General features: G+C 36.6%; 1 pseudogene; it reads right to left on the reverse strand.

Annotated features, from left to right (window-relative positions):
* Positions 1–5,215: 5,215 nt before the first annotated feature.
* On the reverse strand, positions 5,216–5,514 carry LOC105070417 (small ribosomal subunit protein eS21 pseudogene; annotated as a pseudogene).
* Positions 5,515–19,941: the final 14,427 nt, after the last annotated feature.

Genomic DNA, 19,941 nt, shown 5'->3' on the forward strand with positions numbered 1-19,941 from the left:
AAGTGCGCATGCGTACATGCAAGGGCGCGGGCCCGGCAATGGGGGCGGGGCACGGGGGGGCGGAGAGTCGCCTCGCTTACAGTTTGCCGGTGGATGCCTTCGGAATTTCTGGTTAGATATTGTATAATCTGCAGCTACTGACATTTGCTTTCTTCTTTAGAATATTAAGATTTATTTTATTTTATGGGATAGCACTGGGTAGAGGCATAGTCTCTTGTGTCTGACTGAGGGTAATGTTTCTTTCCTTCTACTTTAGAAGTTTTCTTCTATACGTAATTTGCAAAAGTTTGAACAAATACATATGGTTACTAAATTTTACCTTTTTTTTTCTTTTACAAATGCTGGACTATCAGCTTTGAGTTTTAAGATTAAGCTTTTTTTCCTCATTTCATTTTTTACTGTAGTATATTACAAAAATTGTCTTACTGAGGTTAGGAATGTGCCCTTTTCATAAACCTCACTCGAAACAAGGTGATGCATTTTTCTTTTAATACACTGCTGAATTTGGAATGCTAATAATCTGGCTCTGTTTTGTATCAGGATTATGCTGTCCTTAGGTCACTGTTTCTGGAACATTTGGTAGAACTTACCTATAAAACTGGGCTTGGTGCCTTTTTTAGTGGGTAGTTCTCTGATGTTTTGGGGTACCTTCTGTAGGTTACTAGACTATTCAGTTACTTTTTGACTATTTTGACTATTCAGTTACTTTACTCATTCTTTTTGAGTTGATTTTTGAAATTTCTTTCCCAATAAAACATATTTACATCTAGTTTTTTAAATTTGACAAATAAAAACACAGAAAAGTACTTGGATAACGTTTTTAAAAATCTTAAATACCCACCACCCAGAATTGACAATTGTTAGTATACTCATGTTTCCTTAAAATAGTTTTAAAATATAAGAACCAAAATATTACAAATGAAATGGATGTTCTTTGTGTACTCACCTTCAGTTCAATTTTGTAATTCTCAATCCAAAGTATCTTCTCTTGTGGACTTAGTATGCATCTAACCCATGTTTTTAAGCTTTTACATTCATATATTCATGAACAACATCTGATCTATTTATGTTTTCAAATTTATATAACTGGTAGTAGATTGGACATACTGTGTTTTCAATTTCTTTTTTTTTTTTTACTCAACATTATCTGAAATTTATTATGTAAAGTTAGTTTACTCCACTTAATTGCCATACAGTTTTTTTATTCTTTGAAAATATAAAACAATTCTATCTGGAATGGATAAATATCAACTGGTAAACATTTAGTTTTTTCCCGGTTTTCACTATTATGAACACTGTAATTAACTTTCTTAAACATGATTTTTCTGGTCTTTTACAGAAATTTCCTGGAATTCAACCTGGAGTAGATCAGCAGGGTTGTAATATATACACATTTTAAATTTTACTAGACATTTTCAAATTCCCAAATTTCTCCCCAAACTAATTTTATTTATTGATATTTCTGTCACCTCTTGGTGGCAGATTTTAATATTTAATTTAATATTGTTAAATTTATTTTTTGTTTATTTTAAATTAAATTGATCTAATTGCTAATTGAGATTAGGCGTGTGTTTATATTTTCTTTATTTGAGTTTCTTCCTTTGTGAATTGTCTGTTCATTTTTGCTTAATTTTCCTTTTTTATTTTGTTTTATTTATTTATTTTGGGGGGAAGGTAATTAGGTTTATTTTGTTATTGGAGGTACTAGGGATTGAACCCAGGACCTCATGCCTGCTAAGCACATGCTGTACCCCTGAGCTATCCCCTCCCCTGTGTTTTTATTTTTATCAAAATTGGTAACATGCATAAGATAAATAATTGAACATGCTTATTATGAAGAAACAATCCACTCTAGCACCCCACACCCGATTTCTCATGTCTCATTTCCTAGGGGTGATCATTTTCAACTTTTAGCTGTTTCTTTGGCCATTTATTCCCATATCTCTATATACTAAGCTTATAATGATATTACTTAATTTCTCAACTTTAACATTATCTGTTGCATACCAATGGTAGCAGGTAACATTCTCATGATAGAAGAATTTAGTTTTCCTGCCTCAAATAAACAAATGTGATCGCCAGTTCCTTTCACCTCATCTTCTCAATATGATTGTCATGATTTTTTTTACATTATTCTATTTATATAAATGCTACTCAAAACAGATGTGTATTATACCAGTTACATTTGTTTTCCTGTACAACTTTTTGCTTGTCCTTAAAGTTAGTAATTATCTAGTGTATTAGTTTCCTAGCCCTGTTATAGAAAATTACCACAAACTAAGTGGTTTAAAACAACGGCAGTTTATTCTTTCATAGCTCTGGAGGTTAGAAGTTCAAAGTCAAGGTGTTGGAAGGGCCATGCTCTCTATGGAGGCTCTAGAGAAGAATCCTTCCTTGCCTCTCACAACTGCTGGGGGTGACCAGCTATCCTTGGCCTTCCTTGGCTTGTGACAGCATAGCTCAGGTCTCTGCCTTGGTTTCCACTTGGCCTTCTTTCCTGTGTGTCTTAATAGCTCCGTTTCTCTCCTTACTAGGACACCAGTCGTTAGATTTAGGGCCCTACCTATTCTGGTATGACCTCATTTTAACTTGATTCTATTTGCAAATAAGAACACATACATAGAGATAAGGGTGGTGGATGGTTTAGGACTTCAGTATATCTTTTGAGGGAATACCATTCAACCCACAACACCTAGTAATAACTACTTTTTCATTTGCATAGTTTTCTACATATCACAATTCAGCCTCAAGTTCTCTTCTAATTGTTTACCCCTGCCTGCCCACCACCCCACCATCCCAATATATTTAAAGACATTGAGCAATCTGATTATTTCTATCTATCTATTTAGGCACCAGACTTTGGGGTTCTTTCCTTAGTTTTGCCCTTTCAACTTCATCCTCAAGCTAATCTTCCTTTTGATACCAAGATGGTTGCCTCTTTACAGCTTCATATCACCAAATTCAGTGGAAGAATCTTTTTTTCCAGTTGCTTGCACAGAAATCCTATCATTTATTCTTTCTTACTGGCTCCGAATAGGTCATGTGCTAATGATTGAATCATCATGCGGCTATGTGGAGGAAGTGATCTCTTCCCCCATTTCTTGGTACCCAAGGTGGGGCCTTACCACACCAGAGAGCCAGAATGGTCCGCCAGAGCAAAATTGTTGTGCTGCTGTGGATGCTGGGCAAAAAATACAAAATGTCTACTAATTATAAATTTTTATATATGTTTGGTAATTATTTTCCTTCAGTTTGTTATTGCATTTTGATTTTGTTTTCCAGTATATTTTGCTATACAGATATTTTAAAATATTTATTAAATCTATCTTTAAAGCTTCTGATTCTTGTAGTGTGCTTAGAAATGTCTTTCCTACTCTCTTTTCTTGAAAAGGAAGTTTATTTTCTGGTTTTAAAGTATAGACTTCACTATATTAATTGGATCTACCTTATTAATTAGGTCTTTAGATATTCTTGAATCTTATTTTGTATCTACTTGATTTTTATGGCCTGAATGAGGTTATTTAATGTTTATAATAAATATAATAAAAAGTCTTTTATTATTAGACTACTTTTGTCTACTTATATGTTTTTTGGTAGCTTTGGTTTTTGAATTTTCATTATATGCCAATTGGAGCCTTGATATTTATGATTGATACGTCTTAATTGAGGTCTTGCTTGCTTACTATGAAATGTCTCTTTGTCTTGCTTACTGTTTTTTGTTGTGAATTCAAAGTTGCTTAAAATTAAGAACACAACACTGCTATATTTTTGTTTCCATTTTCTTGCTATGCCTTTGTTCTTTTTTTCAGTGTCATTTTTTTACCCTTAAACTTGAAAAAAATTTTTTTTGCAGGGGCAGGTAATTAGGTTCATTTATTTATTTGGTTTTTCAGTGGAGGTACTGGGGCTTGAACCTCATGCATGCTAAGCGTGCACTCTACCACTTGTTCTATATACCCTCCCCCCCCCTTAAACTTTGATACACACGTGCACACACATGCGCACTCACACACAAAAATGTTATTTTCTCACGATTCAGCTATTGATCAGCATCATATCCTTTCTTAATAAAGATAAACATCCTAACAGGCTTTCACTTCTGTTTCTCCTAATGTCTCCCAATTCTACTTCCCATGTTGAGATCGCCTGAGAATTTAGATGATACTCTTTGATTTTTTAAAAAACAGCAAACAGTGATTTTAATTTAACTATTTTACTGGCTCTCTGATCCACATATTTATAGTAGTCTGTGTTTTTCCTAGGACTCATACTTAGCTGGAATATATCCTCTGTTAATTATTTTTGATGGTACTATCCCAAATATCTTTATTTCACTCTTCAACCTAAGAAGTAGTTAGTATGTATAAAGATTTCTAGACTGAGAATCATTTTTCCTTAGAATTTTGAAAATATTTCTCCAGTGTCTACCTAACATCCAGTGCTGCTGATGAGATGTAATGCCATCTTGAGTCTTACTCCTTTATAGAAAATTTAATTTGACCCTGGAAATGTTTATTTTTGGTTTTCTGAAAGACTCAAGGTAAGAGGAGCATATTCATATGTATATCTTTATGTGTGATCGTTTATTTTATTTGTCAGTTTGGCTGAGCCATCATTTCCAGAAATTTGGTCAAACTTTATTCTGGATGTTTCTTTGAAGGTGTTTTCAAATGAGATTTAACATTTAAATCAGTTCACTTAGAGTAAAGTAGATTGCTCTCCACAATGCGGATAGGCCTCATCCAATCCGCTGAAAGTCTGAATAGAATAAAAGACTGATCTCCCCAGAACAAGAGGGAATTCTGCACCAGATAACCTTTGAACTTGCACTGCCGCCATCATTTCTTTCTGGGTCTCCAGCTTGCTGGACTGCCTTACAGATCTTGGGACTTCTTAGCTTCCGTAATCACCCAAGCCAATTCCTTAACATAGAACTCTTCCTATATGTACACATCCTGGTTCTGTTTCTCTGGAGAACACTGACTGGTTTTTTGTTTTTGTTTTTGTTTTTTTTAAATTTTTATCTTGTTGAATACTTGATAGACTCTTTCAATGTGATCAGTCTCTTTCATCGGTTCTGGGAAATCTATTTGTATGTTTTTCTTTGATTTTAACTCTCCTCATTCACTGTTCTTGGCTCCTGGAAATCCAGTCATATAGTTGGAGATACACCTAGATGTCTTCGGGTCTTTTTTGGGGGAGGGGGGGTCACTGTTTATTTATGACAAATATTCCACATCCATGATCTTTTCCAGAAATTCTTTGAGATGATGCCGTTGGCCTTGGCCAGTGGGAGAGTGGAGTCATCTGACTCGCCGATCCTGTGAGTAGCCCCGTGGATGGCGTAGGTTTTTAACTGGCGGTTGAACCTCAGCACGTTCGTCAGGATGGACGCGTGGTCCTCAGCGCCGATGATGCGGTTGCTGGCAGAGCATTTCCGCGGCTCGTACAGGTCCATGAACTCGCCGGCAACATTCTGCATGATGAGGCCGCGCCTGACGGCAGCACGCTGAGCGTGAGTGCAGAAAGGGATCGGGGTGGGGCGGGGGGTATTTTTATTCTGTCTGTCTTAGATTTGGCAGCCTGAAACAGACTCTGGAGTGGAGATCTGTGTACAGGAAGTTCATTGGCAAAGTCTTCTAAGAAACTGTATCTGTGAGGGAGAGAGAAGCAGGATAGAGTAAGGGGAGAAGTTGAGCTGTGATGCAGTTGCAACCAAGGGCGCAGCTGACCTTACTTACCTGGAGTTCTGGAGCTGAGATGAACCTTCGGACTGTCCTGAATTCAAGCAAGGGGACTTGTGTGCCTTTGGGGAGAGGACATAACCTTGAGCAGACAGTTCTCCTTCCTGAGGGCAATTCCTGGAGAGAGGCTTGGCTGTGAGCTGTCAGCAGCCAACAGGTGGTGGAATGAGTGCCTTGGTCCCTAAGGGGAAATCTGGGTGGTACATCACAGCACCCTCTACACAATCTGTTTGTCATTTTTAGGGAGATTTAGGTTGTCAGCTAATACATTATCTCTTTAGTTGAATATAGTCTGCTTTTTGTCTTTTCTATTCAGATTTTTATTTAGCAAGCCTTTTTTCCCCCAGTATAGGGTTTTAAAAAGTAATAATCTTTTGTTTCATGGATATAGTATCTATTCTCATCCCTCTGAGATTTTCAATTGTACTTTTTTTTTGAAGTTTCCATTTGTTTGCTGTATAAATTCTAATTTGTCTGGTGGTTTTCTTTATTCATTAGGTTGTATGTTTCTCTTTCATGGTGTTTATTTACTTCAGATCTTTAATTTCTGGTTGGACGCTCATCTTTGTATTGAGGTTTTGTTAGCCTGTGTATGAAAGCAGTATGCATACTACAGTCAGCCTCCAGGGATTTTAGAAGATAAGGTGTGCTACGAGGCAGGGCACACCAGTAACTTCTCTTAAGGAAGGGGAGCTTCCTGTTTCTCTTAAGCATGGCCTTTGACCCAACACCCACATCCAATACTCCAGTCTGTATCTGTTATCTATTCAAGGCATGGAGTTTGAGGTAGCTCTAATGTTGATGGAATCAGCCACCCTGGTGGTTGCTCCTGGACTCCCTCCAACTCCTTATGTTCCCATCCTCTACACTTGATGTTCTCCTGGAATTACTCCTGACTTTCCTCCGACAGAAACATACTTCCTGCTCTTTTTTCAGGATGAGTAGAACACTATCACCTCACTCCCACTATCCTTTCCATCTTCCTTATAGCAAGTTTTCCTGAGTTACTGAGGCTGCAACCCTCAAAACTATGTTTTTGAGATTCCCCTGAAGCTCCAGTTTTAGATGAAATTTAACTCCCACCAGTTATTTACAACCACATAAAATTTGAAAGGCATAATGGAAGAGTCAGGCTGACTTCTTGCCTCTTATTTCTGCTGGCAAGCCAAGTTGCAGAAGAGTTTGATTTTTCTGCAACAACTGTGGCAGGATTCTCAGTCTTAGGCCTCTAGCTTCATAGGTATTGAGAAGCAGAGCAAAATTTCTTCACTTTGCTGCTAAGGTTGGGGGCATATGGATTCTGGGTCTGGAGTTAGCAGCTGTAGCAGCTGATCACTGATTCCATGGTTTCCTGACTGTGGCAGTGCCAGGAGCTCAGTTCTGTAATGTGACTTTAACAGGTGTTCCTGGAAGTTCAGTTTAGAGCTGATCTTCTTTAAAACCTTCCAATGATTATAATACCAATTGGATATCCTATAAAAAATTCCTTTTAGTTTGAACTAACTAGAGTGGATTCTGTTGTATGCAACAAAACCCTCACTGATATATGGGGATTCTCTGTATTTTCTGGTATGTGGTGGTAATGCCTTATTTCAGAGATGTTTTACATTTGCTATTTTAAGGGTGTTTGGCACCATCCCTATTAGTGGTTTTGGTGGTATGGTAGTGAAATCCAATGCTTGGTCAGCAAGCTACAATATATACAATAGATAAACAACAAGGTCCTATGGTATAGCACAGGGAACTATATGCAATATCTTATAATAACCTACAGTGACAAGGAATATAAATGGAATATATATATGATTGAATTGCTGTGCTGTACACCAGAAACTAACACAACATTGTAAATCAACCATACTTCAAAAAAAAAAATAGAAGCACTAACCTATTATCAATTTTTTTTTTTTTACTGAAGTATAGTCAGTTACAATATGTCAGTTTCTGGTATACAACACAATATCCCAGTCATGCATACACATACATATATTTGTTTTCACTAATAGCAAGCTTTAGTAAGCATAAACAATTGAAACATAAATTTCATGTCACTGGGCTCTGATGTCGAATACTAATCGTCCAAGTAAACTAATAAGAAAATAATAGTTTAAATGTTGGATAATAAAGCTGATAGAAAAAAAATGCTTAATCAGGCATTTTGATTTTGTGTTCCTAGTGAAAGTTCTTTTTTCTCAGAGGCAATGGAGTCTAATAGCATACTGTAACAAGGTATATTTCTTCTCTTAAAAAGGCTTTGGTACAAGCCTCTTGCATAAAAGATAATACCCTTCTTTTTTTCTGGCAAGAAACATTTAGCAGCTTCTTGTCTCACTTTAGCCTGGCTTGCATTTTAGTAGAAGCCACAAATTGCACCTGGTTCTCTTCGTGATATCCAAGGGTGGCACCAACCTTGATTAGTTTCCAAGTCTTATGCTGATATAAGGGGATTCCATAGAGGATTTCAGTTAATTCCACCATAGTTTAGTAGTTAGTGAAATAATGCATGAACTGAAGATAGATCATTTTTAGTGCATCTTCAAAATCCACCAAATCTTTACAACCAGAGAATTCCTTCCAATTTTTCTTTTTTGTTTTCATAAAGCATCAACCCCTCAAAGTTGATCACTACACTTAACACACGATGTGGGGGAGGGTATAGCTCAGTGGTAGAGTGCACTCCTAGCATGCATGAGGTCCTGGGTTTAATTCCTAGTACCTCCATTAAAAATAAATAAATAAATAAACCTAATTACTTCCACCCTACAAAAATGTTTTTGTTTAAAAAGAATATTAAAACAAAGAAACACTATGACACAGACTGGGAGAAACTATTTGCAAAAGACACGTCTTATAAAATACAGGCATCCAGAATACACAAAGAACTCTTAAAACTCAACAGTAAGAAAACAAATAACCTGATTAAAAAATGAACAAAAGATCTGAACAGACATCTCACCAGAGAAGACATACAGATTACAAGTAAGCATATGAAAACATGTTCAACATTATATGTGATTAGGAAATCTCAGATTGAAACAATGAGATATGACTACTCATCTATTAGAATGGCCAAAATCCAAAAAACACTGATAACACCAAATGCTGGTAAGAATGTGGCAATAGGAACCCTCATACGTTGTTGGTGGGAATGCAAAATGGTACAGCCACTTTGGAAGACAGTTTGGTGGTTTCTTACAAAACTGAACATATTCTGACCATATGATCCAGCAATCACACTCCTTGATGTTCACCCAAAGGGCAGGAAAACTTATGCCCCCAAAAAAACCTGCTCATGGATGTATATAGCAGCTTTATTCATAATTGCCCAAATTTGGAGGCACCTAAGATATCTTTCAGTAGGTGAATGGTTAAATAAACTGTGATAACATTCAGACAATGGAATATTATTTAACTCTAAAAAGAAATGAACTATCAAGTCATGAAAAGATATGGAGGAAACTTAAATACATAAGATGCCAAACTGAAAAGGTGATATATGGTATGAGTCTAACTATATGACATTCTAAAAAAGGCAAAACTATAGAGACGGTAAAAATAACATTGGTTTCCAGGGTTTAGTGGGTAAGAAGGGTGAATAGACAGAACTTACAGGATTTTTAAGGCAGTGGAACTATTCTGTATGAAATGAGATGGTGGATACATGTCATTATACATTTGTCAAAACCCACAGAATGTACAATACCAAGTATAAGCCCTAATATAAACTATGGATTTTGGATGATGGTGATGTGTTAGTGTAGGTTCTTTGATTGTAACAAATGATGTTGATAGTAGGGAGAGAGTATGTGTGTGTGGGGGGAAAGGGGTATACTCTGTTCTTTCCATTCAGTTTTGCTGTGAATCTAAAACTGCTCTAAAAAGACTCACTAAAAAAATTTTTTTTTCGTATTTGGCTAGACTTAGATGTATATTTTTATTAAAATTATGGTTAAAAGTAGAGTCAAAAGATAAGCATGTTTTAGTTAATGAAATGCCTTCTTTTATTATTACTATTACCATAATTATTATTCAACTTAAAAATACTCAGTAGACCTTATAAATACAGTGATCAATGATGTACATATTGAAAAAAATATGTTTGACAAAATTGGTTTTTGTGCTTCTGATGTTGCTGTTGTTAATATTCTTATGCTATAATAATCTCAGTTAAAAATGTTGAAAAGAATCTCTCCAGTACCACACAGCCGGCAGAGTACATGGTATGGTCACCTGCCAATACAGCTGTCTTTGCATCAGCCAGTTGAATTGTCAAGATGGTTACTCATCCAGTGGATAATTTCACAACCCTCTTCTTAAATTTGGTTGCTTTAGACACATTCTATTCTGGAAACAAAGTCTAGACTCCATAATACATTCAGAAAGAGTAGATTCATGTCTTTTTCTTCCAGCTGGTACTGGTAGAGTTTACACATTTACTTCTGCACCATAGGAACAGCTGCTAGAAAAGCTGAAGTATGCATTCAGTTCCGATACTTTGGCATAATAGAGAGTCACGTAGAAGAGGGAGACTCCCACAGCCTGTCTGTAGTTAGAAGATTAATTCCTTTCAGTACTTTAAAAAAAATCTCTACAGGTGTTCAGGTCTTACGGACTTAGGACCAGCAATGACCTCATCACCTTCAGCTGGTCTAAAAGTTATCTTTGGCAGCTGTGTACTTTACGAAACTTGTTAATTATGATTGTTTTTCCTAGTTATAAGTCCTTCTGGGTAAATTTTTATAAAACATTTATTTTTATCGCTTACATAACTACATAAAATATTTTCATTGGTGTCAAAATGTCATGTTATTGCCAGATTCCATTTCAGTTTCTAGAAATTATTGGGAAGTTAATATTCACATTTTAATGGCACCCTTGCTGTCGTGTTAATCATACTTTACTGAAATTTATAACAGGAGTCATAATGATATTGTGTTTATACAGGATAAAGCACAGAAATAGACCACCTTTCCAGTTAACCTCTATGGTTTATGATTACCCTTTCCTTTTTTAAAAAGACAAACCATGAATGAAATTCAGTGTCTTTCTGAAGCTGAATTTTCATGAAAATGATTATCATGAGTACTTATCATTCACTTCTCTTTTAGGCAGTGATATTTTAGTTTAAAAGCCATAAACTGAATCTCTTTCCTGGCTTATGAAACTTTACCCTACCCGTTCCTATGTCAAGAAAAATAAAAATATTTTAAAAAGTAAGAGTAAGTAAGAAAGTAGTATTCCTACGTAGGCTTTTGGTTTCTCCTTAGAGATGTCGATTCAAGAAAACTCAATCTCTATAGACATCATTTTAAGAATGTAATTGTTTAACTGCAAAGCTACACTTTTGGGTAGGAAACACCCTTTGGAGGTTGCACATCGAAGCAATGTTTATTGATCCTGAGAAATGAGCTTTCAGCAGTAATCACGCTTACTTTGTCTCCAGCCTGGAAGAAGCCCCTGGGAGAACTGGAGGATGACGAAAGGCTGACTTTGATCAGAGCATGTACCATCACTCGGAGGCTGTTCTTCGCCTGGATCTTGTGTATCCCCTCCTGTGGACCGAATTGTGGTACCTACATCCAAATTCTTGCGTAGAAGCCATAACCCCTAAGGTGATGGCATTTGGATGTGGGACCTTTGGGAGATAATTAGGTTTAGATGAGGTCATGAGAAGGCAGGACTTCATGATGAGATTAATGTCCTTATAAGAAGAGACATCATAGTTTGCTGTCTCTCTTTCTGCCATGTGGGTACATCCTGAGAAGGCAGCCATCTGCAAGCCAGGAAAACAGCTCTCAGACTGATCTCAGACTTTCAGCGCCCAGAACTGTGAGAAATAGATGTTGTTTAAGCCACTCAGTCGGTGGTATTTTGTTATGGTAGCCCTAGCTTACTAATACATCCCCCAAGGACAAGATACTTGAAGACTGAGGCACGCGCCAACAGTCAGGTGGGGAATTCAGATGGTGTTCCAGGCAGCTCAGGAACACATGTTTTAAAATTTCAATTATAGTTTACAAATAGAACCTCGGAGGATGGTTAAGTTGAAGAGACAGCCTTAAAAGCACTGCATTTCAGTGGGGTCAATGAATAGTTTGTAAGTCAAACGGTCATTTTGCCTGTACTGATTGCTTATAAAGGAATATTCTAAAAGTAGTTGTTATTCTTAAGAAAATTGTATTTATAGTTGAAGTTATGAAATGTTCTGACCTGGGCTCTATGCTTTCCTCATATTATTCTCATTAAAAATTTACTGATGTGATTTAAAATGTTTTCTACTTCATGACATAAATTTAGCAAAGAATAGGATTCCTATCAAAAACTTAATTGCATTCTTTTGACAAAGTTTACCTTTATGGCTTATTTATGCTAGATGTGGTACTAATTACTTGGCAGCATGGGTGAAGATTTATCCTGGCAAATTTGGAAAAGCAGCTCAAAACTAGGTAATACACACCTGGAGAGTTTTCCCTCCAGCCTTCTCTCAGGCACCTATTATCTTGACTTTCCCTAAGTCATCAGAGCCTAAATGTAAATGACTTCTTTTTTCTCCAGTTTTATTGAGCTATAATGGCCCCAGAACAGTGTATAAGTTTAAAGTATACAACATAATGATTTGATATATGTATATATTGGGAAATGATCACCACAATAAGTCTAGCTGACATCCATGCACCTCACATAGTCACACTTTTTTTTTCTTGTGATAAGAACTTTTAAGATCTATTCTCCTAGCAAGTTCCAAACATATACTACAGTATTATTACCTATAGTCATGCTGTACATGACATCCCAGAACTTTCATGCCTGGCATTTTTTTTTAATTGAAGTGAGGTTGGTTTGCAATGTTAGTTTCAGGTGTACAGCAAAGTGATTCAGTTATACACATACATACATAAATACATATTTTCAGATTCTTTTCCATTATATGTTACTACACGAACTGAATATAGTTCCCTGGGCTATACAGTAGGTCCTTGTTGTTTATGTATTTTATATATAGTTATGTGTATATGTTAATCCCAAACTCCTAATTTGTTCTTAATAAGTAGGATTTGGCAGTTTCTAGGAGTAATTATCCTGGAAGTTTTCACCTTTTGACCTTTTGTACTTTTTGAATTGGGTGAAGGAGATCAAAAGGTACAAAATTCTAGCTTAAATTCCTAATTTTTTAAAAAAGAAATGGTATATGTATTTTTTCTTTAATTTATTTTTTGTTTTTTGTTTTTGGTGGGAGGGAGTTAGGTTTACTTATTTATTTTAATGGACATACTGGGGATTGAACCCAGGACCTTGCACATGCTAAGCATGCACTCTACCACTGAGCTAAACCCTCCCCACAGCTTAAATTGCTTCTAAAACTGTCAAATCCTACTTATTAAAAACAAATGCCAAGTATGTCTAATATTTATTGTACTATGTATTTATTCTTATGAAATATTGCTTGAAACAGTAAGGATTTGTCAAGCACATAGCTAGTTTTTGTCACATGTAGATCTATATCGTAACTAGATGTGTTGTGACAGAATTTTACCTGTAAACCTATGTTGCACATATTCAATCATGGTGGACAGACTAATGGTCCCCTAAAGATGTCCACACCCTAATCCCCAGGGTCTGTGACTCTTTTGCCTTACCTGGCAAAGAAGACTTTATATATATGATTAAATTAATGATATTGATAGGGGGAGATTATCCTTTATTATTCAGGTGGGCGCCATGTAATCATAAGCCTCCTTCTAAGAGGGAGGGAGCAGAGTCAGAGCAAAGGTAGGAAATATGGTGATGGAAGCAGTGGTCAGATTGAGAGAGAGAAATTTGGAGATGCTATGGTCCTGGTTTTGAAGATGGAGGAAGAGAGTGAGCCAAGGTAGGTAGGTGGCTTCTAGAAGCTGGAAATGGCCAGGAAAAGGATTTGCCCCAGAAGGAACGCAGCCCTGCCCGCCCATTTTAGATTTCTGATCTCATGAATTGTAAGATAATAAATTTGTGTTGTTTTAAGCCAACGAGTGTGGGAATTTGTTACAGCAGCAATAGGGAAACGATATTCAATCACCGTCGATGTTGTTTTCTTAACATGGTACAACTAATATCAATTAAAGACAATTTAAACTTTAGACACTAGTTTCTTTTTGTTTGTTTTCTTTTTTTAATTAAAAAATTTTAAGTTTCCTTTTTAGTGTGTTTCTTTTTTCATTTTTTCTTTTCCTTTTTTTTTTTTGTGTGTGTGTGTTATTTAGACACTAGTTTCAAATCTCTAAAGCCCCAAGCATGGCAGATGTAAAAGACTGGCTAATTTAAAGTTCTAACATGTACTGGCACCCCACTGAAAGCGGGGGAAGCTGGTAGTGGGCATACAGTGCTTATCCAGCCCTTTAATATCCAGGATGCTTTAGATCTGCACTGTCCACCCACCTGGGGCTACTGAGCCCTGAAAATTGGGCCAGTGGAAAATGAGATGTGCTGCAAGTGTAAAATACACTGAATTTTGTAAAGAAGAATGTAAAATATCTCATTAATAATTTTTAAAATATCGATCACATGTTGAAATGTTACTGTTTTGGACATATTGAATAAAATAAAATATAGTATTAAATTTCAATTGATTTGTACTTTTTGAATGTGAAATGAGAAAATTTAAGTTACATACATATGTTGGTCATATTATTTTTTTTTGGACGGTGCTGCTCTAAACAGATCATTCTATTAATGATGCGATTAACAAAATATAGATTATATACGTGCCAATTAATATTTATTGAATAGTAAGTATATAAATGCAGTTGAGAGCATTATTGGGTTTATTTATATGCATTTAATGCATTTAAAAATTAATATCTCCGTCTTTTTATAGTCACATCCTCCAGAAGTCTGCTCTCCATAATCTCGAGTTCAACTGTGGTAAGATTTTGAAAAAAGATCTGGAGGAAAAGCCTAAGGGATTGTAGAGAATACTCAAAGGTGACATTTTTGTATGGAAAAAAGGTGGTGTTTTCTGTAGTGGCTGAACGTGGTATTTGCACATGTTTTGTTGCTTTTCTTCCAAATAAGGAAAGGTGATCTATAAATATGAAGACATTGGTACTATGAAAATCTTAATTTTAGGGTAAAGTAAAAAATATATTTTTCTCCTGGTGTCGGAATACTCCCAGTGAAGGCTTAGAATGGAAAAGAAGAGGCAGCTTGCCTGCATGAAATCATCCAATTGAAGCTGTTGGGAAAAATCTAAAACCTCTGGATTCACTAACACAACTGTATCTGGATGAGAACAGAACATGCTATCGAATGAGCTAAAGCTGCCTAGACCTTGGTGAATTTATGTGGTTTAGAAATATGGAAGCGACAGCTTCAACGTTTGGGATACATGTGCCTTTTTACTTGCAGGCATTAAGGATAGTTTTGAACCACTTAGACCTTTTTGTCTTTTCACAAAGACCTCGTGGACATGACATCTTTTATTTTTTTCTGGAGAAATAGATTTTCTTTTGAAATTTAGTCAATGTTTCATGAAGGCATCTAGCCAGTGTAATTTCCTGGACCAGAGTAACGTTTGTAGGCTCAAGAACTCTTAGGAAATTAAACAGTATCTGTAAGCAGTTATATTTTAGGTGGTGGTTATCTTTGAGCTCAGTGAAGAAAAAAACTATATGCATGTATGAGGAATATATATATAAATGTATATCAATGCATATATGTTATGTATTAATATTATGTATATATGCATATATTATGTATGTAGCAATACATATACCAATACATATATAATATACATATGTATTATGTGTATTTATATATATTATGTATATATCAAAACATAATATGGTATGTAATAACATGTATATGTGTACACATATTGTGTATATGTACACATATATTCCTAATACATATACATACATAGTTGTATAAATGCAAAAGCAAAGTGATGAATATTTGATAAAAGACAAGGATAGACTTTGTCTTCTGGATACTCCATGACATTTTGGGCATGCCAAATATCACCTAGAACATGATGTTCACGGTTTGACCCTCAGCCTGAGCAAATCTGTATATTAAGGAAATTTATATGAACATTAAAATTTCAGTAAGTGAGTAAATGTTGTAAGTGATTCTGAGTGGAAGGATTTCTCCTTAAATTACTTGGATCATCCTTCTCCACCATCATTTCTTCACTTTATTTTGTAGGGGCTACCACAGCCAACATCTCCTGCTTGGTGTTAAATATTGACCATCTAACATGGTCTATGATGAAATGGCAACCTTTGAAAAGTTTTCCCCACTTCTGATACTACCACTGTGTACATTTATCACTGTGGTATGTATATAGGGAACCCATCAGGGAGTAGGGAAAGCTTTTCAGGGAACATGTAGGTTGGGTGGAAGTCAGCTGCCAGAGGCTAATATCCGTCTGGACTTCCATTGGCAAAAGTCCTGTTTCTTTCCCAGTGGGAAATGGAAGGTATATTTCTTGGCTTACCAAGGGTATAAAAACATCCCCTTCATTAAACTAACAGCTTTCATGCTTCAAATAAATAATTCTCCTGATTTCTTAGGTAAGGTACCAATTCCATATAAATGCACTTACGCAGAACCTCGTGCAAGTGGTTACCCAAGTAGCACTTCAAGCCTCAGGGCTCTAGATTAACATTGTCAAGGCATGAGGCTGTGTGAGGACACACCGCATTTACCTGCCTTGGGGCATTACTGAGATCAGTTGGCTCTCCCAGAGCCATAAAAACTTTGTATTATTTTTCTGCATGTATTATGCCATGGAATCATGTAGCCTTCTGGGACTTCTGTTGCTTGTAAAAAAAGTCCCAACATTTTTGTTGGCTGGAGTGCAGGGTGAGAATTGCTCACCACTCTTGCAGAGCAACTGGAGACCTCTTTTGGGGTTCACTGGTTAACCTGCACTGGAGGGCAGTTAATGAGCCAATGAGGGAAATGTTAACATTACATTGGAACATGCAAAGGTTCCTATGAGCATCAGAAGAGCTAGATGCATTAGGGGCAGTAGGGACACTGAGAGTCAGAATTCAGGGAAAGAACAAAGTGTTTTGTTCTTTTCTAAAGCATGCAGAACTCATTATTGTTGATGGAAATGAAATTTACAGGGCTGAGTGCCTTGAGTAAGTCCGAGATTGGAAACTCTTTGGCTCAACTTTATTGGCCAAAGAGTTTCCCTAAAGAGAAGCTTGCTTGACCTAGTGTGAGAACATTTATTTATTTATTTATTTATTTATTTATTTATTTATTTATTTATTTATTTATTATTTATTACTTTCATAAATAATCAATACACGTATTTCTACACATAGTTTCATCGCATTTGAAAAAAATATCCCAGCTTCTCATTGGTATAGAAGATATGGATGGACAAAAGCCAAATGCCCCAAATTTGCTCCTAGAGAATATGGAATTGGTCTTAGAAGAAAATAATCTTCGGGTTGATGGATAAGGCATGGTACTAGATGTCTCTTCTTGGTATGTCCTACTGAATTCTTAAGATTCTCAATGATTATATTTGAGCCAGTCAGATTAGCCAAAAGAATGACAGGCAATATAATGCAGCAATTATAAATCAGGCTTAGGAATCAGCAAACCAGATGCCTAATCCCTATTAATTTCAGTCTTATTTGACATAGCAAAATTAAGTAGCATATAGTGTGAAAAAATGGTTTACTAATCTACCAAATAGACTTTTATTCTACTAAGTAGAATTATATTCTACTAAATAGAATTTAGCAGTACATAGTACAATAAAATAATTGTGCAAAGTTTTATTCAGTTCTTTTGGTTGTAAAGACTAGAGGGTCACTTATTCCAACAATTAAAAAAGTTTTAATGTAGCAGTATACATATATTGTTTAGAAAAATAGTGTCTCAGAAACCCAAGTGCAGGGTTCATAGTAGAAAAGTCCCTGTGGAAATGGAACAGAAACTGGGAAATGATTTGGAACCTAACACAAGTATGGGATCCTCAGAATTATGTGTCTATTAATTTCACTCTAGATGCCCCACCTTATTATTGTATTACTTAATTATTTTTGTTTTGGTGGTGGGGGGAAGTAAGTAGGTTTGTTTATTTTTGGAGGAGGTACTGGGGATTGAACCCAGGACCTTGTTGCATGCTAAGCATGTGCTCTACCACTTGAGCTATACCCTCTCCTCTAGATGCTCTGCTTCAATATGAAGACACTACACATCCCTATGAAGACACTATACATCCAGTGTCTTCTCTGTGGCTACCAAATGACCCACTTTTTCTGTATTTCACTATTCAGATTCCTAGTATAGGCATCCTGCTCTGTTTGGGTAAACATTTATTGGCCAGGCCACATTGTAGTCCAATGATTGGACTGGCCATGGGATGGGTCTTTGCCCCTAACCCAAACTTGGGTGGTAATGAAGAGACTATCCCTTCAGCGGGGAGAATGGATAGATATTTTAATTTTGCTGGCGTTGTAGATAAAACTGGCACAATGACTCATGTGTCTGATGCTTCCTGGGAGATTGTTACAGTTGAGTTTGATCTATATGCCATCCTATTTTCTGATTCTGTTTCTCCACAACCATCGGGGAACAGGTGGAAAGAAGACAGAGACTTTTATTTGAGAGCCTATCTTCTGAATGTCCATTCAGTGAAACTCAGATACTGTCTGTGGGTAAGACTCAACTTTTTAACCTCTTCACCTCACAGATGTAAAACAGAGGGTTTCCTACAGGGAGGTGACAGAGCACCTTGGGCAAAAGGGTCAAGTAGGCAATGAGGTTGTGTAGTCGGGGCCATTCTTTCTTCTCCCACCCAGAGCCACTTTGCACCCCAGTAAATTAAAGACGGCAGCTGTAGTTTGGTAAGAAGAGAATGCGACTTAGAGTCGGACGATATCCTTAAATCACACCTTTGCCCCGCATTCTTCAGCTTTGCGTAAATAAGCTTTTCTGAGCCCTAAATTCCTCGTTGTAAAATGTAACCATCATACAAAGTTGTTTTTAATACCATGTGAAAGAGATGGGCCTATGGTTCATGTTTATTTAGTAAATACTTAAAAAAAAATCACAGGTGGAAGGGGAACCTAAAAGCTCTTATTTTATAGATGTGGAAACAGGTGTCCAGAGATGTTATTTCACGTAAGTTCAGCTAGCTACTTAATCTCAGTCAAAACTAGAACCCCGGTCTCCTGACTTACCAGGCCAATGCTCTGCAAACTCCCTCTAAGTTTCTCCACAATTCCCAAACCTTGCTCTTTAGAAAGGCTGTGCAGGTGTGCAAAGTTATGGCTTCCAAGTTTTTTCAACAAACAAGACATATTTTTATAATTAGACTAGAAATTCCTGAAGTTCTTTTTTTTAAAAAAGAAAATATCTGATTGTAACTTACCATAAAGAGTGAATAAAAATGAACTAAATTACAGTCCTAGAGGAACATGTGTTTTCATAATAACTCGTCTTAGGGAAGTGAACACTCCTTAGCTAGGTGTTCCAGGGCCTCCCTGGCCTCCTGCAGTCACTCTGGCCAGGTGATTACCTCCTGTGGCTCTAAGACTGGGAGCAAAGCCGAGTCTCCCAATTGGCAGTCAGGGGCTCCAGACAGAACGGCCATGAAACCCAGGGTGATCTGGACTCACCTGCTGAACATCACATTCCAGAAGTATGCTCCACTCCACGCATTCCTCTGCCTCATGAGCAAAACGTGGCATGGTGCAATGGAAACTTTGTGTAATCCATTATATATATTCTCAATTACCAAGGAGTTGACCTTTTTTTTTTTTTTTTTCGAATGGGGGAAGTAATTGGGTTTATTTGTTTATTTTTTAATGGAGGTACTGGGGACTGAAATCAGGGCCTTGTGCCTGCTCAGCATGTGCTCTACCACTGAGCTACACCCTCCCCCAAAGACTTTTAGGAAATGTTAAAGGACTAGATTTCAGATCGTAGCAGAATACCACTGGTTTATCTACATAATTGTTATTTTCTTTGCCCAGGAGTGCAAGATTTTTGAATCATGTCTTTCTTCCACTTACTGTAATTTCCTTATAAACCCCTCTTGTCTACTTTGTGCAAAGCACCATGGGAGGTACACAATGGTATTTGATGCTCTTCTTCCTAATGGAGCCCATTTTCTTGTTGAGATGACCATGGAAGCTGCATGAGGCCTTGGACCTTGTCTGTCTGATTCACCTATGGTATTCAGTGCCTA

Source organism: Camelus bactrianus, chromosome 1 (assembly GCF_048773025.1).
Source record: "Camelus bactrianus isolate YW-2024 breed Bactrian camel chromosome 1, ASM4877302v1, whole genome shotgun sequence".
NCBI lineage: Eukaryota > Metazoa > Chordata > Mammalia > Artiodactyla > Camelidae > Camelus > Camelus bactrianus.